The sequence below is a fragment of the Hyperolius riggenbachi genome, chromosome 2 (assembly GCF_040937935.1).
Source record: "Hyperolius riggenbachi isolate aHypRig1 chromosome 2, aHypRig1.pri, whole genome shotgun sequence".
In the NCBI taxonomy this organism is placed as follows: domain Eukaryota; kingdom Metazoa; phylum Chordata; class Amphibia; order Anura; family Hyperoliidae; genus Hyperolius; species Hyperolius riggenbachi.
In genome coordinates this window covers 47815399-47839610 of record NC_090647.1, presented here as the reverse complement: position 1 = coordinate 47839610, position 24212 = coordinate 47815399, and the positions used below count along the sequence as shown (strand labels likewise).

The 24212-nt window shown below is 45.4% G+C and overlaps 1 protein-coding gene across 1 annotated transcript in view; it reads left to right on the top strand.

The window, feature by feature from the left end:
• Nucleotides 1-5799: 5799 nt before the first annotated feature.
• The window catches only part of CCDC83 (coiled-coil domain containing 83), a 77658-nt gene continuing 59245 nt past the window's right edge, over nucleotides 5800-24212 (top strand). The window contains exons 1-2 of the mRNA XM_068266745.1: nucleotides 5800-5827; nucleotides 7132-7227. The gene's annotated coding sequence lies outside the window, so the exon portion shown is untranslated. The remainder of the gene's footprint in view (nucleotides 5828-7131; nucleotides 7228-24212) is intronic.

Sequence of the window (24212 nt, the reverse complement as noted above, 5' to 3'; positions counted from 1 at the left end):
TATTGTTATCACTATTTTTCAAATGTTACAAAAAAGTTTTTTTTTAAAAAGGCATCTCCCCTTTACCTCATCATCATCTGCAGGCTGGTTTTGACCAGGGAGGAGGAGCCAGCAGGCACAGTTCTCAGACTCCCCTGAGCAATGCCAGCCCATACTGTAGGTTCAGTTGGGTATCGGAATTATCTAAATCGTAACCCACCTCTGGTGTTTCTGGTTGGGAATTATCTCAGCCTTACTAGTGCTCTAGTCTCCACGTCTCCACAGAGACACCACCTCCTGCAATCCACTGAAGTGGAACAATTAAAGTGGACCTGAAGTCTTGCACAGGAGACAATGAAACACATAGAATTCCATCCTGCATGTGTTTATAGAGAACAGCATCTGTAAATCTCCTTTCTCCGTAAGTAACAATCCAGTGTAATTTGAGCTGTCAGTTGTCTGCCGAATTCTGAGCCAATATTTAAACACAGGAGGCTAACCTTTTCTGTGCTCCCAGGATACCAGGAAGTAACTACACTGAAGCATCTCTGAAGGAGTTCTATAAGCTGTAACAAGGAAATGTTATTTCCGTAAATGTTATGATGTTGCTTATCTTTTACAGCAGAGAGGAAGTTCTGAGCTCAGGGCCACTTTAAGGCTTGGTAGAATTGTGGGAGGTGCACCTGAGGAAGGACTCCGCCCCAAACTAGATGTGCACTTTTCAGACATATTCCAATACAGCACAATTGCTATATAACCCTTGTGTGCCATCTCTTTATTTGAAGCGTTCGGGATTCTCTGTTTAATCCATCTATTACAAACACACATTTCAATAAAGTTCACAAAGTTTGGGTGGAGCTGATGCTGGTTTCTGCGATGAGCGGTGGTAGATAAAATGGTGAATGTGATGGGTCAGTTAGAAGATAATCTTCATTAGATACTAGCAGATTATGATCAGCTCTGCATGTGTTGGAAGCTAAAGAATGTTGGTAATTTTTTGGGGGTATTTACAGAATCAAGAGATGTCTCTTCCCTTAATAATGCTCATAAAAAAATACTAGAACAATAATTCAGATATTGAACATATAGTTTGTCAAAACATAAAAGCTCTTTTCACTGCCTTCATACATTAATTAATTCAGATCCATACATCAGACTTAAAGGGACACTTAAGCCAGGAATAAAAAAAAACATTTTTACTTGCCTGGGGCTTCTACCAGCCCCCTTCAGCTGTCCCGTGCCCTCGCAGTCACTCACGGAGCCTCCGGACCCCCGCCGCCAGCTAGTTTCGTTTTCGCTGACAGGCCCTGACAGGGAGTCAGCAGGCTTTCTGCGCCTGCACAGGCCTGGTCACGCATATCCTTCTTCATGTTCCCGTCCTCAATAGCATCCTGCACAGGCGCAGGACGCTATTGCGGACGGGAATGCAAAGAAGCTGGTGGGGGGGGGGACCGGAGGATCCATGAGTGACTGCGAGGGCACGAGAAACTTAAAGCGGGATTGTCACCATAAAAATCAAATTTCAACAGCAACTGGTCTGAGTGTATTAAGTGATAAATATGGTAATCCTGCATTTAAAACTTTCAAAACTTTTTCTGCTGTTATGATTTGGAGTTATCACATTAGCCCTTTAGTAGTCAGTGCCAAACAGTTGCATGCTGGGGGTTCTTTTTATCTATAATATATTCCACCTCTTCCCTTTATTTCCCTGCCTAGCTGCTTATCTGAAACACGATCCCCTGCTCACTTGTGTTTACAAGATTGGAGGAGAAAAGAAACAAAAAGTAAAGGGCAGAAATTATATCAGGATTTAGCCTAAACTGTGGACAAAAGACATGGTTCCCACCAGGAACAGAATTCTCTTCATTTAGGGCTTGTTTCCACTAGTGCGGTGCGAATCGCCGGGATTCCACCGCTGCCGAAATCGCATGCGGATGCGATTCCGCGTGCATTTTTGCCGCGATTTCGCATAGGCAGGGTATATGCGAATTTAACCATGTCACTGCCTGGTTCAATTTACATTACTTTTCATGCGAATTCGCGGCAAAAAACGCATGTGCGTTTTCCCTATCAAATACATAGCCTGCGAATCGCCTGCACAGAAAAACGCAGGAAAAAACTGACAAGTGGAAACAGGGCCATCCACTTGTATTGGTTATGCGAATCCGCATGCAGACAACGCATGCGGATTCGCTCTAGTGGAAACGGGCCCTTACTGTATAACATTCACTGAAATCAAAACGTGGACAGAACAATACATGTGTTATGTACCGTAAGTAGATCAAGTATTTATCTACTTATATATGTGTTTTTTCCTCGGCATAGTATGGCTAATTCTACTGCTTTAAGAGAACCTTAAAAAAAGAGTTTCACTTAAAGGGGCTCTATGGCGTAAAATATAAAATATGTGCAAACACATACAAATAAGAAGGATGTTTTTTCCAGGGTAAAATGAGCCATAAATTACTTTTCTCCTATAATGTTGTCACTTACAGTAGGTAGTAGAAATCTGACAGAAGTGACAGGTTTTGGACTACTCCATCTCTTCATAGGGGATTCTCAGCAAGACTTTTATTCTTTATAAAGATATTCCCTAAAAAGGATTTAAACAATGATGCTGGCCAGCTTCCCTGCTCACTACACAGTTTTTTGGCAGTTGGACAGAGCAACTGCCATTCACTAAGTGCTTATGAAAATAAATGAATCCCTGAGAATCCCCCATGAAGAGATGAACTAGTCCAAAACCTGTTGCTTCTGTCCGATTTCTACTACCTACTGTAAGTGACAACAACATACGAGAAAAGTAATTTATGGCTCATTTTACTCTGGAAAAAACGTACTTCTTATTTGTCTGTTTGCACATATTTTACAATTTTTCGCCATAGTGCCCCTTTAACTGGCCCCCTGCAGCCATCCTGTGCCCGCGCCGTCATGCCACGATTACCGCCCCTAACACCCCCCCCCCCCCCCCCCTGCACCAGAGCGGTTCTGGAGCATTTTTTTTAGAGATTGAAAAATCTCTCTAAGCATGCCTAGAATCGCTCTGAAAATCTGATTCACAAAGCGTTTTGCGGATCTGCTAGAAGTTTTTGGTGTGCACTGGCCCTAAGTTTTTTGATTTCAGCAACAGAGCCAGTCGCCGACCACTGTACCTGTATCCTCTATCACGCTCCCAGCTCCCGGTGGTGGGAGCGTGATCGAGGACGTGCGTGCGGCCAGGGTTGGCAACTGGCTCTGTCGCCGAAATCGAAACTTAGTCACTGTTGGGGACCAGAGGATCACTTAGGGAGAGCGGGCACAGGGCAGCTGCATGGGGCTGGTAGAAGCCCCAGGTAAACGAAACTCTTTTTTTGAGGTTTCCCTTTTAAAAAAACAGGAACAAGTGAGACGCCCAAAGAGGGACTGTCCTCCCAGAGGAAGAGTTGGGAGCATTTTGTTGTTGTTAAACTGCTATCAAATGTAATGTTAAGAGTTCTGCTTAAAGAGAACCCGAGGTGGATTTTAATAATCCTATTAGCACACAGAGGCTGGGTCTGCATATAATGCCCAGCCTCTGTTACTATACTGTCTCCCCCTCACAGCCCCCCCTGCGCTCTGCTGTCCCCCATAAATTAAACCGCCGTGCTAGCGACACACAGCGTGTCGATAGCAGGCTGTTTACATGTAAACGGTCACTCTCCGCCGCTCCCCCGCCTGCGTCCCTTCCCTCCCCTTGGGTCTATGTACACAACCTTAAAGTGTAGCAAAGGCAACATGTGACATGATGCAATAGAAATAAGGTAAATAGTTTGTGTATTTTAGCTCTGGGACACTTAATAGGCTGCCATTGAGCAGAGACAATAAAACATTCAATCTACTTTGTAAATGTTTAAATATAAAACAAAACTATGAGATATCTAAAAAAATAAATTTTTAGGAGTGAGAGGATAAAATGCAATTATTTATCTCATCAGTTTATTTTCTCCTTGGCTTCATTTGAAAGCACGATAAAAATAAATGTGTCAATGATGATATATAAATGTATAATGTCAGTACACTGAAATATTTGTAGAAATCGCCTATATGGAATAAACTGAGCCTTCCTTCATTCTTTAAAGCGGACCTGAACTCAGAACTTCCTCTCTGCTCTAAAAGGTAAGCAACAGCATAATAATCTTTAACCCCCTTGCTGTTACAATTCTGTTGGCAAGGGGGAAGCGCAGCACTTTTAAAAAAAAAAAAAAATTTTAAATCATGTAGCGAGCCGAGGGCTTGCTACATGATAGCCGCTGACAAGCGGCATCTCCCTATCCACTCCGATCGCCTTCGGCGATCAAAGTAAGCAGGAAATCCCATTCAGAACGGGATTTCCTGCTGGGCTTCCCCGGTCGCCATGGCGACTGGGCGGGATGACGTCATCGACGTCATGGACGTTGGGTCGTCAGAGGGAATCCCGATCCACCCCTCAGCGCTGCCTGGCACTGATTGGCCAGGCTGCGCAAGGGGTCTGGAGGGGGGGGGGGGGGCGGTGCGGCGCGGCGGCGAATCGGCGGTGAGCGGCGGTGATCGCATACCACAGGCAGCTAGCAAAGTGCTAGCTGCGTGTAGGGAAAAAAAATTTGAAAATCGGCCCAGCGGGGCCTGAGAAATCTTCCTGCGCAGGTTACCCCGAGCTGAGCTCGGGATAACCGGCAAGGAGGTTAATGAAAAACCTTTCCTTGTTACAGCTAATACAAATCCTGCAATAAATCTGCAGTGTGTGTACTTCATGCTTTCATGGAAGCAGACAGATGCTTAACATACTGTGTTTACGAATTAGCTGATCTGCCATGGCAGAGGAGATTCCTGAGCTGACACAGCTGAGAGATCAAATTACAGTGGTATTTAGTCACAGATGAGGTGGAATTAGACAGGCTAAGTTCTATAAATACATACAGGGTGCAGTTCTCTCTGTTTTCCGACTGTCCTGTGCAAGAGTTCAGGTCCACTTTAAATGGCCTCTTGAAGTGCCTGTGTGTTTGTGACTTATGTAACACTTGTACGGCTAGGCCCCTCCTCCTCAGTGCATGTGGTTAGCATGTTGTTCTGGCTGCCCACACAGGTGAAAAAGCTGCTAATCTCGCCAGCCGATCCTCGTGTGGTTTCTTTATGCACAGCTGAGCTGATAATACTCACCTTCACTCAATATTTACACTTTGGGAGGGAATCTGCTGAGAATGCAGCACTACTTGTAAAAATGTAATACTGTTTATTCTGCTGCTGTAGAATCCAAGGGTAAAAAATGGTGTAGCCTAGTCAAAGTGCAGTGCTCTATCCATGCATGACTGCCATGCACAAGGCCACTTCTTCATGGTATTATCTTGATCAATATGTATTCATGGTGTTCCAGCTTGCAAAGGCATGAGAATAGCTACCCAGGAGAATTGCATTCAATGCAGCTTGGAAAATCTAAACAAGGCCAATTAACTATACATGCGATGATTTGATTCACCAATCAGCTCAACAAATCTATTAGATTTGATAACTATGTAATTTGATAAGTAACTTTTTTGAACTATAGCATGCAAAAAATAAAGAAGACAGCAACAAACAGATCAGCTCAGCAGCAACTGTTGGTCATGGAGGAAATGCCCAACTGTTGAAGACTATTTACATTCGCTATAGAGAAATTAAACTCATGCTATATTTGGATTTATCACCCTCTAGGAACAGAACTTGTGTCAATAGCCATTCAGTGTGAGAAGTGATTTTCCATCTACCCATTATCCAATACCCCTGACGATGCCTAGGAGTCGAAACCGGTAGGGTGGATTATGGGGAGCACTGACATTAGGAAAAGCATTGTTTTTATGTCAGGTCCCTATTACTAGTGAGTATACTGGTTTTCAGCATATGGAATTAAAAACATTTTTTTGCATCATCTTCTGTATTCTGCCTTGATGTGGTGATGGGATAACTATGAGCACTGGTCTACTACGGTGTCACAGAGTGAACTGCCTGAAAGATAATATTGGAAGTCAAAGTTTTTGGTCACAATGCGGATAAGAGCACCTACTACGATTCAGGGCCATATGCAATTCATTTTTTCACCTGAGTTTTCTCCTAGGAGGAAAAAAAGTTCTTTGATTTAAAATATTTTTTTAGCACTCTGCAATGGAAAAAGTATCAAAAAGTAGTTAAAAAGTACTATCAAAATAATTTTGAATATTTTATTGCTTGCTGGTGGTTTAAAGGGCATTTTATTGGAAGATTTTAAAATATCATCTAGGAGAAAACTCAGGAGGATAAGTGAATTGGGCCCCAGAGTGATATTCTGGCATTTACTATTCATCCGTAAAGGGAACCTGAACTGAGTAAAATTATTTAAAATAAACACATGAGGTAACTTTAAATGAACATTACAGAGTTACCTTGCCATTAGTTCCTCTCAGAAGCTCACCATTTTCTTCTGACAATAATCCCTTCCAGTTCTGACAATATTTTGTCAGATCTGAAATATATCAGTTTCTGTCAGTAAAATATCAGTTGCTGTCAGTTATAGCTGAGAGGACAACTGATGTGTCAGGTAATGTCCATGGTTTCCCTATGGCTCAAGTGGGCGATGTTACAGTTTAACTGTGTGCTGACCAGGAAGCTGTTATGGGGTAATGGCCATTTTCAAAATGGAGGACGGAGAATTCCATTGATCACAGTGTACAAACAGGATCCAGGAGAGGAGAAAGAGATTGAGGAGTAGACTACATGGAAGGTAAGTATGACCTGTGTATGTTTATTTTGACTTTTAATTTTCAGTTCAGGTTTACTTTAAATATTCTATAGCGCTGAGGTTTTTGGGTGATGCTTACTTTCTGAGATCAGTATGCTTAGCCGCTGCGATTGGAATTACAGTGCCCACCAAAAATTACCTTTTTTGGTCCAACTGTCAAGCAGGCAGAATCTCCCTCTGTGTGTGTATATGTATATGATGTTAGCAGTTAGTGCTGTCTGTTTTTTTTCTTGTCTGCCAGCAGCAAAAACGATGGCCTGCATGGTCACAATGGATCAAGCATGGACAAATTACATGTCGAATATCGATCATTTCTTGATCTATCGTCTATTTTTTTATATTTTCACTTTGCAGTGCAGTTATTTTTTTCCCTCTACTACTATCTGATGGTAAAGTTTCTCTTTAAGGTTTCTGCAGGTGGCTCCACAACAGTTGTATGTTTGCACTGAAGTTATGTAGAGAAACAAGACAATCCTCTTCCAAGTAACCACACTTTTTTCCAGGTAATAACAACCTTTATGGTACTTTCACTCTATAGCCGCAATGGATTTAATGTGAAAATTCACATCTGTAAGATTTTTGCCTGACAAAAGTACAATAGGCGGTTTCTGCAGCATACAATGTAAAATGTATTGGTATATTTGGTTTGTTTTTTTTTGCCTTTTTTTTAACCTCAAATAGTAGCATGCAATGCGGCCTTTGATCTCTGTTGAGTTGAGATCCCATTTTTCTGGTTGTGCGCAACGCTGAAATGGTCAAAAGGCGCTTACCATCTGAGATTAAAGTGACCTTGAGCAGTGACTTAAATTAAAAGATTACACTTACCTGGTGCTTCCTACAGCCCACCTGAGGTCGCGAGGTCCCCCAACGCTACGTGTCATCACGGCGGCCAGCGTGACTGGTCTGCGAATGCATTTATTGAACGTTAGAAAACTGCGCATGCGCAGACTTGTCACGCCGGCTGGCGTGATGACACCATGCGTCAGGAATCAGGAAGAGCCCCGGGTGTCACCGGTAACGGGGGCCGGTGACGGCAAACGGAAAGGAGCCAGGAAGACACCGGGGAAACACAGAGAGGAGCCAGGAGGATCCTGGGGGACCTCATGGCCTATGGTGGGCTGGAGGAAGCCCCAGGTAAGTGTAATCTTTTATTTAAGTTACCTCTCTTTAACAAGAAAAAGGGTCCCTTCCCTTTAACAAGAAAAAGAATATACCAATAAATTGTACACTGTATGTAACAGAAATCCCTTTTGTACTTTTTGTCAGGCAAAAATCTTACAAAATGTGAACTTCATTTAGGAAATGTAACCTACAAAGGAGTGTCCCGCCCTCCAAAGTCCTTAATAACATAAACACACAGACTGACTGCTTAGAAAACAGAAAAAAATTACAATAAAAAACAAAAACAAATCACTATTGCCTATATAATAACAAAGTTAAAAATATAATCTACAATACATAATGATCAAAATACATACCTTGTAAGGTCATTACAATTACCATAACACAAAAAATATGATACAAGCACAGACAGTAAAGATATTACAAAGTAAGGACAGTCTAGGAGTTAAAATAGTGGAAAACGGGGTGAGAAGCATTCATTTTCCAGTGCCAGCTGGACCAGCTCTGTGTTGTAATGCTTTTAAAGGATACCAGAGCTGAAGGACTCTGGGTAATTCGGCACATGTTGTGGTGAGGTGGTATAAGTAGATACTTACCTCGCCCTCCGTCCCTCAACGTTCTCCTGCAGCAAGCCCTGTTTTTACAGGCCGACCCGGGCGACTCGCATAACCTATGATCCAGACACATTGCACCGCACTTAGGGCTGGATTTACCATAAGGCACTGTAGGCACGTGCCTACAGGTCCCTGATGGTAGAAAGGCGGCTCACTCCCCTCCCTAGGTGCCTGCCTCCTTCCTTATGCAGAGTCACCCAGCTCTCGCCAATCCACTCGGCAATATCCCTTCAGTCGGGGGCACCACAAGCTACTTAATACTGAGGATACCTCTGGCTACCTAATGCTAAGGGACACCTGTAACTACCTATGACCTGGTTGAACTTGATGGACGGATGTCTTGTTTCAACCCAAATAACTATGTAAGTATGTAAGGGAAAAGTGACCTCTGACTTTCAGTGCGGTGCGGCGGGGGTTTGCAGGTTCATGGAGGGCGAAATGTAGGATGCCAGGACATCTATGCCTTTAGGCTCCTGTGATATAAATCCAGGCCTGGCCCCACTTGTGCAGTATGTCCATTCAGCACCCTTATGGCCGTGCTTACTGACGTCGGCATACAGCCACGCGCTCGCTCGCTCCCCAGTGCGCTGTCTCCACAGCATGTACTGCTCATTACAGTGGAGCGTGCATGCCAGGACACAAGAGCGAGGGGATCGAGCATGTGCCTGTATGCTGATGTCAGGCATAATTCCTCCATGTTGCGAGGTGTTCACAGAACATCACATGGACAGTCCAGTCCCGTCAGCAGACTTCCTCTCATCCCCAATAGCAAAATCCAACAATGTCCAGCATTGTGAGGTGATCTCCATGTTACAGGCAGGACATGGGAACTTCCACACAATGGAGACATTTATGCTTTGCTTTTATTGACCTGGTCACATTGGTAGAACCCCCTCTATTATACTGTCTTATTGCCCTCATCCACGCTATTCTAGACGCTGGACATCTGACTTTATTGTGAATTCCAGTTTGGTCAGCCAGGTGTCAATCCCTGTTATGCGTGGATTGATCTGATATCACCACTCCTGAAATGTGTTCTTAAGAGGCCCTGTAGTGAAATAAAGCTAAATACAGTAAAGTATTGAAGATTCTCACTTTGGTATGGTAATGTCCATTTCAACGTTGCGCACATCCAGAAATATAGGTCTCAGCATCATACATGCTTCCTGTAGCTGTATATTGCTGTCTGCCCATTGTAAAATCTCTCCTCACCCTGATTCACATTCTGACATTTATCACTGGTGGTGATATCTTTAGTCCAGGTGATCTGTGCAGAATGTTCCTTCTAATGCCAGCTATATTATTATACTTATTTTTATTTATATAGTACCAACAATCTTTTGTAGCGCTGTACACAGTACAAAATAAATATTGGGGAGCATAGGTACCGTACATGAGAAGTTAAAAACTCTGTACAATCAGGACATCCAGCAACACAAATACAAATACATCAATATCTTGTCTGGACTATTGCAATGTACTGCTTTGTTGACTACCAACTAACAGACTGTCACCGCTCCAGTCGGTACTGAATTTGGCTGCTCGTCTCATTCATCTCTCTTCTCGCTCTTCCTCTGCTGCTCCTCTCTGTCAGTGTCAAGCTCTTTATTGGCTGCCAATCATCCAAAGGATCTAGTTCAAACTCTTAACCCTCGTCCCTCACCTACAAAGCTCTCCACAATCTCTCTCTCCTGTACATCTCCTCACTAGTTTCCAGATACCAACCCAACTGCAATATCAGATCTGCACATGATCTTCTATTACATAGTTATTTTGGTTGAAAAAAGACATACGTCCATCTAGACATATTGTCCTCTAGAATCAACTCCTCACATACAAGTGTACAAGATTTCACACGTGCTTCACCCCTCCTCTGGAATGCCCTTCCACAACACCTCCGCCACTCTCCAACCTTTGAAATCTTTAAACGAAAACTCACTTTTTTAGACAAACATATGCTCTAACTTAGGCCATCCCCCTTCAACCTCTGGCTAGGTTGCACTCCTTACTACATAACCTAAAAACACACTGCCTCCAGGTATACATATTGTATACAACCACACCTCTTGTCTGAAACGCGTCAGCCTGTCTTTTGGATGTGCCAATAGAGATACAGCAGAGTGGGTGCTCGTCCATGTGCACATGCCTGAGGCTCATTCCCTGCGGCATTTATGCGGCAACGATTGGTTAAGGGGTACAAGTGTAACCCGAACCAATGGCAGTGCCTGGATGAATGGACATAACCCTGTTCAGGGGCCATCCATGTCCATTCATAATAACGGAAGTTAAAACAAAAGTGTAAACAAAAAAAAAATAACACTTCCTGATAACCCAGGATAGTGTTTCTAGCGTCATCTAGTGGAAAAAAATAATAATAATACAGGCTAAACACTTTTTTAATAACAGATAATAAAATAAATACCTTCCAAAGCCCCCCCCCCCCCCCTAATTTAAATGTTGTGATAACCGGGACAACTAACTGGGCAAATAAAATGGGTAGGTTTTATTTATAGTAACATTGCTTACTTTAAAACTATAGGGGATGGAATTGGAGAAATAGTGTATTTTTTTGTTTTGTTTTTTTCTTGTCTTTCACTATAAAATACATAGAAAATAAAGTAATTACTGAAAACAAGCATCGTCCACAAAAAACCTAATTTGTGACAAAAGATCAGGTGTGAGAAGCAGTTATAAAGTTATTGGCAATTGAATGGGAGGAGCGTTGACAGGTGAAAATGGCTCTTGACGGTAAGGGTAAAATGGTCTGTGGGCTGAAGTGGTTAATCTGGTTTCTTGCTTATTTGGCCAGACTTGTGTAGCGTTTACACCTTACCGTGCACCAGAACAAGAGCTGTACTATATTCTCTCCTGTCACTGGCTCCTCCCGTTAGTCTATCTCCACTCTCATAATCATCACAGCAAAGAAAATATTGATGACTTCAACCCCTTTTGAAAACTTTCACACGTCTATTATTAATAAATATCAGAATCGACGTTACGTAATAGAGAGAGAATGCTGAGCCTCTGCGGTCTCTTAATCTCCCAGTCAGTGTACACCTTGTAAGTGTTTCTGCCATGTGTGTACATTAGGTGTTCTCAGTGAGAACATTATCTAGTGTACATATTGGTGTAATAGATTGTCTGATCTCAGGGTATGGACACTCTGAAGTGACTCAGTGATAGTACAGGGAGGATTATGGTTAAACAGCATCACATGTATGACATGCGAGAAATGGTTTCTGTAGTATCTGTAGGTGATAAATAACCATTTGATGTGTATGTATATGTGTAGGATAAGTGTGCTTCTGCAGTGACAGAGAGGTAAGCTGTATACACACACTCAACAAATGTCACCCTTAAAGGGGCACTATGGCATACAAATTTAAAATATGTGCAAATATAGATAAACAAGAAGTATGTTTTTTCCAAAGTAAAATGAGCCATAAATTACTTTTCTCCTATGTTGCTGTCACTTACAGTAGGTAGTAGAAATCTGACAGAGGTGACAGGTTTTGGACTAGTCTATCTCTTCATAGGAGATTCTCAGCAAGGCTTTTATTCTTTACTAGCTGATTGCCCGGGAATGTATTTGGCTGGTGTTGGCGTCGCCTACTTTTTCTAACCCTAACACACAGTTACTCAATTACTCACTGACCAAGTTTGTGAGCTTTGCATTGTTTGGCATCAATAATTTGCATTGAAATGAAACAAATCTAATTGGCTGTGTGTGGCTCCAACCCCTTTTCTGAATTTGAACCCCAGTCACCCAATAACCAACTGTACCAGGTTTGAGGCCTGTGCCATTAACAGTGCAAGAATGTCAGCAATTAAATATTCCCCTTGAAAAGCAATAGGTGAAGTTTGATTCAATTTTGTAGGCTCCACCCACTTTTCTGAATATTAAACCCAGTCACCCAGTGACCAACTGTGCAACATTTAAAAACCCTGCCATTAACAGAATTGCTACAGTTTACATTTTCCCAGTGAAATTTGTATTTGTCTCCACCCACTGATGACCTGACGTTGCCCGGGTATGTATTTGACTGGTGTTGGCTCCGCCCACTTTCTAAACCTAAAACACACAAACACTCAATGGCCAAGTTTGTGAGCTTTGGGGTCCTTGGCATCAATAATTTGTATATTCCCATAGAAATTAAACAAATCAGATAGGCTGTTTGTGGCTCCACCCCTCTCCAGAATTTGAACCCCAGTCACCCAATGACCAACTGTAGCAGGTTTGAGGCATCTGCTATTAACAGTGTAAAAATGGCAGCAGTTTAAATATTCCACTTGAAAATCAACAGGTGTATTTTGATTGGCTATTATAGGCTCCACCCACTTTCCTGAATATTAATCTCAGTCACTCAGTGATCATCTGGGCAAAGATTGGGAACCCTGAAATAAACAGTGTAAGAAGGGCTGCAGTTTACACTTTCCCAGTGAAATTTGTTTTTGGCTCCACCCACTTTTTGTAACCTGGACACAAAGTCACTACTCAATGACCAAGTTTGTGAGTTTTGGGGTCCTTGCCATCAATAATTTGTATTTTCCCATGAAATGAAACAAATCTGATTCACTGTTTGTGGCTCTGTCCCTTTTCTGAATTTGAACCTCAGTGACCCAATGACCAACTGTACCAGGTTTGAGGCTTGTGCCATTAACAGTGCAAGAATGGCAGCAATTTTAATATTCCACTTGAAAAGTGACAGGTGATTTTTGATTGGCCTTTTTAGACTCCACCCACTTTTCTGAATATTAATCCCAGTCACCCAGTAACCAGCTATGCTAAGTTTGAGAACCCTGCCATTAACAGTGAAGAAGGGCTGCAGTTTACAATTTCCCGGAAAAATCTGTTTTGAACTCCACCCACTTTTTGTAACCTTGACACACAGTCACTACTCAATGACCAAGTTTGTGAGCTTTTGGGTTCCTGGCATCAAAATTGTGCTAATGGAAGCAGTTTATCCAGCAAAGAAATCTGGCTGTTTTTGGCTCTGCCCCTTTACTGAATTTGAACCCCAAACACTCATCGACCGACTGTAGCAGGTTTGAGGCCTCTGCTATTAACAGTGTGAGAATGGCTGCAGTTTCAATATTCCCCTTGAAAATCAATAGGTGAATTTTGATTGGCTCTTGTAGGCTCCACCTACTTTTCCAAATATTAATCCTAGTCACCCAGTGACCAACTGTGTGAAGTTTGAGAACCCTGCCATTAACAGTGTAAGAAAAGCTGCAGTTTACATTTCCCCATGTAAAAAGTTAGTTGTTTTTGGCTCCGCTCACTATTTCTAATCTTGACATACAGTCACTTAATGACCAAGTTTATGAGCTTTGGGGTGTTTGGCTTCAATAAGTTGCATTTTACCATTGAAATTAAACAAATCTGATTGGCTGTTTTTGGCCCGCTCCCTTCAGAATTTAAACCCCAGTCTCCCAGTGACTGACTGTAGCAGATGTTAGGCCTGTGCTATTAAGAGTGCATGAATGGCAGCAATGTAAATATTCCCCTTGAAAATCAAAAGGTGAATTTTGATTGGCTGCTGTAGGCTCCACCCACTTTTCTGAATATTAGTCCCAGTCACCCAGTGGCCAACTGTGTCACGTTTGAGAACCCTGCCAATAACAGAATGGCTGAAATCAATCTAACAAATCTGATTGGCTGTTTGTGGCTCCACCCCTTTAGTGAATTTGGACCCCAGTCACCCAATGACTGACTGTATCAGGTTTGAGGCCTCTGCCACTAACAGTGTAAGAATGGTAGCAATGTGAATATTCCCCTTGAAAATCAATAGGTACATTTTGATTGGCTGTTATAGGCTCCACCCACATTTCTGAATATTCATCCCAGTCACCCAGTGGCCAATTGTGTAAAGTTTGGGAACCCTGCAATGTAAAAAATGAAGTTGTGGGCACCGCCCACTTTTTCTAACCTTGACATGCAGTCACTCAATTATCAAGTTTATCAGCTTTGGAGTCCTTGGTATCAATACTTTGTATATTCCCATTGAAAAATAAACAAATCTGGCTTTTTGTGGCTCCGCCCCCTTCCTGAATTTGGACCCTAGTCACCCAGTGACCAACTGTACCAGGTTTGAGGCATCTGCTATTACCAGTATAAGAGAATGGTAGCAGATGAAACATTCCCTTTGAAAATCAAAAGGTGAAATTTTATTTGCTGTTGTAGGCTCCACCCACCTTCCAAAATCCTAATCTGTCACCCAATGACCAACTGTGCAAACTTTGAGAACCCTGCCATTAACGGTGTAAGAATGGCTGCAGTTTATATTTTCCCAGTAAAAGTTGTTTTGGCTCCACCCACTTTTTGTAACCTCGACACACAGTCACTCAATGGCCAAGTGTGTGAGCTTTCAGGTTCCTGGCATCAAAAATGTGTGATTAGAAGCAGTTTATCCACAAAGGAAATCTGATTGGCTGTATGTGGCCCCGCCCCTTTAGTGAATTTGGACCCCAGTTACCCAATGACTGACTGTAGCAAGTTTGAAGTCTCTGCCATTAAAAGTGTAAGAATAGCAGCAGTTTAAATATTCCCCTTGAAAATCAATAGGTGAATTTTGATTGGCTGTTGTAGGCTCCACCCATTTTCTTGAATCTTAATCGCATTCACCCAGTGACCAAGTGTGCCAAGTTTGAGAACCCTGCGATTAACGGTCTAAGAATGGCTGCAGTTTACATTTTACCATTTAAAATGAACGGCTGAAATTTGATTTGCTGTTTTATGCTCCACCCACTTTTCCTGGGTTTGTAACCTCGGTCACCAAGTGACCAACTGTGCCAAGTGTGGGGACTCTGGCTTGATTACTGTGAGAATGGCAGCCTTTTACATTTTTTCCATTGACTTGAATGGGTGGAATCTGATTTGCTGTTTGTAGCTCCGCCCAGGTGTGCAGGGGGGACGCGAGAACCCCAGAACATATCATCCCAGGTAGTAAGGGATCTGTGTACCAAGTTTCGTTCAAATCGGTCAAGCCGTTTTGGCGTGATCGCGTCACATACACACATACATACATACATACATCCGATTTTATATATATAGATAAAGATATTCTCTAAAAGGGATTCAAACAATGATTCTGGCCAGCTTCCTTGCTCAGTACACAGTTTTTTGGCAGTTGGACGGAGTAACTGCCATTCACTAAGTGCTTTTGAAAATAAATAAATCCCTGAGAATTCCCTATGAAGAGCTGGACTAGTCCAAAACCTGTCGCTTCTGTCAGATTTCTACTACCTACTGTAAGTGACGGCAACATAGGAGAAAAGTAATTTTACTCTGGAAAAAACGTACTTCTTATTTGTATGTTTGTACATATTTAACATTTTTCGCCATAATGCCCCTTTAATGCTTATGGACGGGGCCGGCCTTAAAGAGACTCTGTAACATTAAAAAGATCCCCTGGGGGGTACTCACCTCGGGTGGGGGAAGCCTCCGGATCCTAATGAGGCTTCCCACGCCGTCCTCTGTCCCACGGGGGTCTCGCCGCAGCCCTCCGAACAGCCGGCGACTGTGCCGACTGTCAGTTCAATATTTACCTTTGCTGGCTCCAGCGGGGGCGCTGTGGCGACTTTCTGCACAGAAATAGACGGAAATACCCGATCTCCGTCGGGTCCGCTCTACTGCGCAGGCGCCGGAAACTTGCGCCTGCGCAGTAGAGCAGACCCGACGGTGATCGGGTATTTCCACCTACTTCGGCGCCGAGAGGCATCAGAGCGCCTGCGCAGGAGCCAGGAAGGTAAATATTGCGTCACAGCTGTACGGAGGGCTACAGCGAGACCCCCGAGGGACACAGGACGGCGTGGGAAGCCTCATTAGGATCCTGAGGCTTCCCCCACCCGAGGTGAGTACCCCCCAGGGGCCGTTTTGTCGTTACAGTTCCTCTTTAAAGTGTTCCCGAGCCGTAGCTCAGGTACAAAATTAAATACTTACCTAAAGATAGGGAAGCCCCGGGGTCCTACTGAGGCTTCCCTCCCTGTTCTGATGTCCCCCATCGCTGAACACGGTCCCCCGGAAGATTAGCGACAAGCCTTTGTCACTAATCATATCGGGGTCGCGCAGCTCTTCTTCCTGCAGTGTGCAATGGCCAACCAATCCCGCCTGAGCATGCACAGTAAGCTGGAGCCGCGGTCTAAGTGGTGCCGCACATGCACAAGCAGGCTCTCGTGGCCACGCTTCAGGAAGAGGAGCTGCATGGCCCCAATGTGAAAGGTGGCCGCGCTCAGCAACAGAGGACAACGGAGTTGTGGGTGAAGCTTCAATAGGATCCTGAGGCTTCTCTCTGTTAAGGTAAGTGTCTAATTTTTATCCCGAGCTTCGGCTCAGGATCACTGTAAGTTTCACAATGCCCCTGAGCAACACTTGACTTCGGTGCACCGCAACCCCCCCCGGATTTGAACCTCCCAGACGACAAACAAGCACATTAATGAACACCCACACACTGGTGCTGCGAAGGTTTTTGTGGCCCCAAGCAACAAATTATTTGTACCCCCACCCAGTCATAGTCCACTTTTCTCATAATAATAGGAAGCCAAAAGGGGCTTCCCCCCCCCCCCTAAAAAGAAGGTACACATCCAGTATAGGTAGCCAAAGGTGCACCCACAGTATAGGTAGCCACCCCAGTATAGGTAACCAAGCTGTCCACCCAGGGCAACAGTTTATGCATGTGTGCATTTTACTGAGGGTCTAGAGGGAACGAGCGAGGGCTGGTCTGAGGGTGCTGAGTGAAAACAAAGGGGGTTGCTGGGGGGGGGGGTCAGGGGGCATAAGTAAGGTTTCAGGGAATTATAAAAAATGAGATCTACTTACCTGGGGTTTCCTCCAGCCCCTGGAAGCCTATCTGTCCCTCGCCGCAGCTCCGGTCCAAGCCGGTCTCCCGGGGGGGCCCTTTGTGGGTGCAGAAGTACTGCAGCGTGCTTACAATTGGCTTGGCACAGCCACACGCTTATTCATCCGCAGAGGCCGCCGGCCTGACCGGGTCACCGGGTGCTACAGAGGGGACTACAGGAGACCGGCTTGGAGCGGAGCGGAGAGTGAGGCTACTGAGGATGCTGGGGGTGGATGGGGATAGATGATCTGGGCAGTTTCTGGGCTTAATAACTCTGAAGGTGAACTCCCCCCTCCCTTTCAGACTCAGGTACACAGTTGTAATGCGATGCCCCCCAGTGTTGTTAGGCAGCCCCCACTAGTTAGCAGCTGGAGGAGCCCCCAGTATTAGATAGCCAGAGAGGACCCCCCCCAGTATTAGGCAGTCAGTTATGGCACCCCCAATATTATGTGGCCCCAGTATAGGTATCCAGGGTGACCTTCGATATAGGTAGCCAAGCAGCCCCCCCCCCATAGGTAGCTAGAGAACACCCATTGCACACCGTAACGATGAGTCGATAGGTTAGATACAAAAATATCGTTTCTCAAAACAAGTCTATAAAGGATATACAGTATGTATTCTTACTAGAGAACTAGAAATGGCAGTTCTACGGGTGGATCAAGCATCTCCTCTTGCCCCTACCTGTGGGTAACCTCACAGTTTTGCTATTATCACAGACTGACAGTGGCATAGCAATAGGGGGTGCAGAGGTTGCGACCGCATCGGGCCCTTGGACCAGAGGGGCCCCGTGGGCAAATCCTCAACCACAGTATTAGCTCTTTACTGATCCTGTGCTGATAAAATTCACTCCTACAGATGCTTTGAATAGTAGTGATCATTACCACACTTTTTCCCATCCCTTTCTTGCACCTCTGACACTGTGGTTGTCCTTGATTGGTTTTGGTGCACCGTATCAAATGTTATGTATAAAGCGCTTGGGGGGCCCCAATGTATAACTTGCATTGGGGCCCACAGCTTCTTAGCTACGCCACTGCAGACTGAGCTAATCAAGGGACTTAGTGAATGACAGATTTTTGCTGTAAAAAAGACACCTGTAGCTGTCAGGCAGGAGCGAGCATACCTGAGGATAACTGTGCAGAGTCACTAGTGAAGGCGTCTGACTTCGCTCTGCTTCTTAGGTGGAGCTCACTGGAAGGAATGTCACCTCTGCACATACTCTGCTTTTGTAGGTGTTTAAAATGTATAAAGGAATGAAAAATGCTTTAACAGATCTCACAACAGTGACTTGATTACAAATGAATTACAGGTTCATGTAGTTCTAAGAAACTGTGAATAGAACTTTGAAATCGTCATGAAAATAGCTGTGATGTTTACTTGGCTTTCTATTGTGTAGTATATGTCATAAATCACATTTACACAGGTCCAGCAGAGGCAGTGAAGAGAGGGCAGTAGCAGTGTTAGGGAGTTTTGCCCAAGGTCTCCTTGCTGAATAGGTGCTGGGTTATTGAAAAGGAAGAGCTGAGATTCAAACCTTGGTCGCCGTGTCAGAGGCACAGCCCTTAATCAGTGCACTATCCAACCACTGCTGGATAACACAAGTAGCACAAATTACATAAAGACTTACTAAAGGTGGCCATGCACTGGTCGATTTGCCATCAGATTCGACCAACAGATAGATCCCTCTCTGATCGAATCTGATCAGAGAGGGATCTTATGGCCACCATTACTGCAAACAGATTGTGAATCGATTTCAGCCTGAAACCGATCACAATCTGTGGAGCTGCCGTTGATGCCCCAAACCCCACCGCATACATTACCTGCTCCGGCCGGCGCGAGTCCCGCTGTCTTCGTCTCCACTCCGGCCCCACCACGCTCCGGCTACTGAACTTCCTGTCCAGGGGAAGTTTAAATAGTAAAGGGCGCTCTACTGTTTAAACTTCCTGCTGGGACAGGAAGTTCTGTGTAGCTCTGGAGCCCGAAGCAGAGAAGAAGACCAGGGGACTCGCGCCGGCTGGAGCAGGTATTGTATTACCGCTGTATTGTGTCGGTCGTCGGGCATTCGAACGCCGCTAACAACGCACTCCCGACCCTCCGGCGACCGAGAAAAATCTTTCGCACGGATGGGTCGACGGGAATCGACGGGAACGATAGATTTCGGACGGAAATCGATTGTTCTGTCAGCGGTGTGCACAGCGATTTCATAGCCGTTTCGATCACTGTGATCGAAACGGCTGTATATCGGTGGGAAAATTGTTAGGTGTATGGGCCCCTTAACTTGAAAGTTCTGATTCTGATTGCTCAGCAAAGTAGATGCAATAAATACAAGATACAAGAGAATGGAGAGCCCTGACATGCAGGCTTTCAGTCTAAAGGTGGCCATACACTGGTCGCTTTGCCATCAGATTCGACCAACAGACAGATCCCTCTCTGATCAAATCTGATCAGAGAGGGATCGTATGGCCACCTTTACTGCAAACAGATTGTGAACCGATTTCAGCCTGAAACCGTTCACAATCTGTGGTGGTGGTGCTGCCGCTCCACGCATACATTACCTGCTCTGCCGGCGCGACTCCCCAGGTCTCTGCTGTCTTCTCCGCTCTGGTCTGGACTGGTCTCCGGCATGCTTCACTTCTTCCTGCCCGGTAGGAAGTTTAAATAGTAGAGCACCCTCTACTGTTTAAACTTCCTGCCGGTCAGGAAGAAGTGAAGCATGCCGGAGACCAGACTAGAGCGGAGAAGACAGCGGAGACCTGGAGAGTCGCGCCGGCGGAGCAGGTAATGTATACCCGCTGTATTGCGTCGGTCGTCGGGCATTCGAACGCCGCTATCCACGCACTCCCGACCCGCCGGCGATCGAGAAAAATCTTCCGCACGGATGGATCGTCGGGAATCGACGGGAACGATCGATTTCGGATGGAAATCGATCGTTCTGTCAGCGGTGTGCGCGGCGATTTCACAGCCGATTCGATCACTGTGATCGAATCGGCCGTATATCGGCGGGAAAATCGTTAGGTGTATGGGCCCCTTAAGGTAGGGGTGGCAAACTCAAAAACAAAGTGTATTGAAATTGCACACTGGGACCAAGTGGCAGGCTAACCTCAATGTCTAGCGCTGGCATGGGCAAACTTGGCCCTTTAGCTGTTGAGGAACTACAAGTCCCACAATGCATTGCAGGAGTCTGACAGCCACAGTCGTGACTCATAAAGGCAAATGCATTGTGGGATTTGTAGTTCCTTAAGAGCTGGAGGGCCAAGTTTGCCCATGCCTGGTCTAGTGGCTACCTCCCGCCCTGGTGTCTAATGGCCTTCCTGCTCCCTCCCCTATACAGTTTATTGGAGTCTAGTGCCTCCCTCCCTACCCTGTACAGTTCCCTGGTGTCTAGTGCCCCCCTCCTCTATACAGTTCCCTGTTGTCTAGTGGTTTCTATCCCACCCCTAAACATTTTCCGGAGTCTAGTTGCCCCCTCTCGTACCCCTAAACAGTTCCCGGATGTCTAGTAACCCACCCCATACCTCCACATACAGGTCCTTGGTGTCTAGTGCTTTCCCCCTACCTCCCCTGAATGGCTTCCCAGGTGTTCTGGGGCTTTACCCCCAATATAGCTTAAAGTGGGCCAAACATAATGCAAGGTGGGGAAACCACTTGAGGGCCAAATCTTATGACTCTGCGGGTCAGATTTGGCCCACGGGCCTGAGTTTGACATGTAAAGCTGATACAGTAGTTATTGCATAACTAAGGCAGAAATAATAGTGGGTTAGTGACCACGTGGAATGGTTTAGGCCACATTGTATTTTCACCTTTAAGCCCCATCTACACTATATAATTTTTTTGTCTGATTCGATTCATTAATTTGATTCGATTCAATCCAACATGTCCGATCGGGATTCGATTCGATTTGCCATTGTTTTGCAATGGCAAATTGAATCGAATTGAATCCCGATTGGACATGTCGGATTGAGTCAAATCGAATTGGACAAAAAATTGTATGATGTAGATGGGGCTTAAGAGGTGAGCTTTTAGGTTATGTGAAAGATAAATAAATCAGAAAGTGGCAAAGCATTATACAGCAAAGTCCCCGTTATTTGGAGCTCAGGCAACTGGAATTGTCAACTAACTGGGGATAATGGGGACTGTTTTTTTTGGGGGGGGGGGGGGGGGGGGTTGCCGGCCACAAAATACTCACCAAACCTCCAGCGATGTTCTGTAGCTCCTAGTGGCTTTCCAGTGTGCATGCACAGTTCCCAGTGTGTCACGTGTCCTGATGCTGGTCAGGTGACATGCCGGAAGCCGCACACAGAGAATGCCGGAGAGCCGCTAGGTGCTACTGGAGGCTCAGTGAGCATTTTATCCTGCACAAGGGGGAAGGTTTGTGCTTTTTCAGCAACTGGCAAGCACATGTATCCGACAGCAGGCGATCCCAGAGCCAGTTACTGGGGATTTTAAAGGGCAACTGTAGAGAGAGGTATATGGAGGCTGTCATATTTATTTGCTTTTAAGCTATACCAGTTGCCTGGCACTCCTGTTGATCTATTTGGCTGCAGTAGTGTTTGAATCACACTAGAAACAAACATGCAGCTAGTCTTGTCAGATCTGATAATAATGTCAGAAACACCTGATCTGCTGCATGCTTGTTCAGGATTTATGGCTAAAGGTATTAGAGACAGAGGATCAGCAGGGAAGCCAGGCAACTGGTATTGCTTAACCTCCTTGGTGGTAATCCCGAGCTAGGGTCGGGGCAGAAATCCGCAGCTCAGAGCTGTAATTCCGACCTCTGCTCGGGTTGGCCGCTGGAGGCTGTGTGCAGAGCAATGCGCGCAGCGGGCGTTTCTACATACCTCCCGGGGGATCCCACCGTCGGCCGCCATTCTTCTTCCACTCCTCCAAGGCTCTGCTTCCTCCTGGTGAGATCGCTGGCTGTCGTCATAACGACAGCCGGCAATCTCACTTTAGGGTTGCAGCGCCACCCGGAGGATGGAGGGAAAACTGCAGCGCTGGAGTCAGGGAGGTGAGTGATTGCTGGGCGGCTGCAGATCTCCCTGGCAGCATGATTTTTTTCCAGGTTTTAGAGTCTGAAAGGGTGCAAACAAATTTCACCGCGTTTAGACCCTAAAATCTGGAAAGAATCAGAACGCCAAGGGGGTTAACAGGAAACAGATCTGGCAGCCTCCAAAAATCCTTCTTGCTACAGTTGTCCTTTAGGGCCCCTTCACACTAGAGTGTTTTGCTGGCAATTTCGGCAAAACGCTCAAGCGCCATCGCTTTTAAAGCGCTAGTACTATAATACCCTATGGGCCCGTTATTACTTGGGCGATTTGCGTTAATCGCTGGCGATTAACGCAAACCGCCAAACGCGAACATGTAGCCTGCACCATTTTCAGGCGATTTCCCGGCTATCGCGTTTAGTGCTATAGAAGTGCTAATCGCGATCGGGGAAAAATCGCTACAGTGTCCAGTGATTTTTCAGCGTTAATCGCGGAAAAATCACTCCCGCATACCGCCGGCGTTTTGCGCTTGTAAGTGTGAATGAGGCCTTCAGGGCCGGCCCTAGACTTTTTGCCGCCTGAGGCAAATTTAGAAAAAATTGCTGCCCCCCCACCTACCCGGAGGGGTAGCGGGCAGGACGGGGGTATTGGGCCTAGCGGTGGGGAGGGGGGGGTCGGACCGCCCCTCCCTCCCCTGGGTCCCCCGATCTGTGCTCCCCTCCAGCTGTAAATAGTTAGGAAGAAGCCGATAGTAAGAGGCACGGGCGGAGAGGACTCACCTCTTCCGCGTTCCAGCGTGCTCTCCACTGACGTCACTTCCTGCAACGCCGCCCACTGTATTACTATCGACTGCTTTCTAGCTATTTACACCCGGGGGGAGAGCGCAGATCGGGGGACCCAGGCGAGGGAGGGGGGGTCCGACCCCCCTCCCCACCTCTAGGCCCAATAACCCCGTCCTGCCCGCTACTTCTCCGGCTCGGCGGCCGGCCCCCCGCACCCAAGGACTGGCGGGTGCCGCCCCTAGAAGTTTGCCGCCTGAGGCAAAAGTTTCACCCCGCCTCATGAGCGGGCCGGCCCTGGAGGCCTTAATGTGCGCATTGCTACTATAATGTGTATTGTACCAGAGGGCGGGGCTCAGACTGAACTCTGTGAGATGGTTGTAGCCTCTAGAAGAAGTAGTCTGCAGTGAGGCAAATTGCTGGTTTCTGACCCGGTACTTCAAAAGTGATTTATAAAATACCACCTAATACTACACAGGACTATGAAAACATTGACCTGGTTCTGAGCTCTGAGAAAAAAAGAAAAACACCCTCTCTCCAAACTGTTCTGTGTACGTGGTGAGCTGTCAGTTTGGAGCCCCCGAGCATAACCTTGTCTCACACATCTTCACCTGATTGTGTTAATCATACCTGTACATTTACCTGCAGTCTGGAATTCACAGTGCGCATTTTTCTGGACTGATATTCTGGTTTGGCTACATTGTAGCCCCTGCTTTGTGCATAGTCAGGGTCATTCTAGCCCCAGGATGAAAGAACTGCATTTTGTTCATTCATTCAGCCACTGAAGTATCCCGGCAGAGCAGAGCACAGAAGAATAGCCCGCGGGCTCGCCATACAGATTAAAGGGCCTCTTTCAGAACAACTGGTTGAATGAGTTTTTCATGAAGGAGGAACTCTGATAACCAAAATTTCAGATCACCTGGAACGGCCGTGTGGCAAATCCCTCAATGCTGGGTTTAAAGTTTTTAAAGCAAACCTAGAACCTGAGCGAAAAAAAAACGTATATGATATAATGAATTGTGTGTGTAATACGGATAATGAATAGAACATTAGTTGCAAAGAAAAGAGTCTCATTTTTTATTTCCAGTTATATAGATTTATTTTCAACATTGCATCATTTTGTCACAGTTGCAGTTTTAAAACCACACTCTGTC